The sequence below is a fragment of the Etheostoma spectabile genome, chromosome 8 (assembly GCF_008692095.1).
Source record: "Etheostoma spectabile isolate EspeVRDwgs_2016 chromosome 8, UIUC_Espe_1.0, whole genome shotgun sequence".
Taxonomy (NCBI): domain Eukaryota; kingdom Metazoa; phylum Chordata; class Actinopteri; order Perciformes; family Percidae; genus Etheostoma; species Etheostoma spectabile.
Genome location: NC_045740.1, coordinates 26,349,104 through 26,349,384, shown reverse-complemented (window position 1 = coordinate 26,349,384; position 281 = coordinate 26,349,104). Strand labels below are relative to the sequence as shown.

Sequence of the window (281 nt, the reverse complement as noted above, 5' to 3'; positions counted from 1 at the left end):
GCATTGATTTTAGACGTCACCATCAAACTCCTGAAAAGACAATTATAGATGGAAAATTGTTGAGTCATACATGTATCTGGGAATCATCATTGATAACAAGTTGACCTTTGAACTAAACACAGACATGCTGAGTAAGAAAAGTCACTAACGTCTCTTCTGTCAGAGAAAGCTAACTAAGTTTCAAGTGGACCGATCCCTGATGACATTGTTTTACAAATCTTTTATTGAGTCTTTACTTTTTCATGTATGCTTCTCTTAGTTTAAAATGGAAAAACACATTA

General features: G+C 33.8%; 1 protein-coding gene across 2 annotated transcripts in view; it reads left to right on the top strand.

The window, feature by feature from the left end:
* LOC116693952 (aryl hydrocarbon receptor nuclear translocator-like protein 1) overlaps positions 1 to 281 on the top strand; it is a 31,832-nt gene that overhangs the window by 11,674 nt on the left and 19,877 nt on the right. The window lies entirely within an intron of this gene.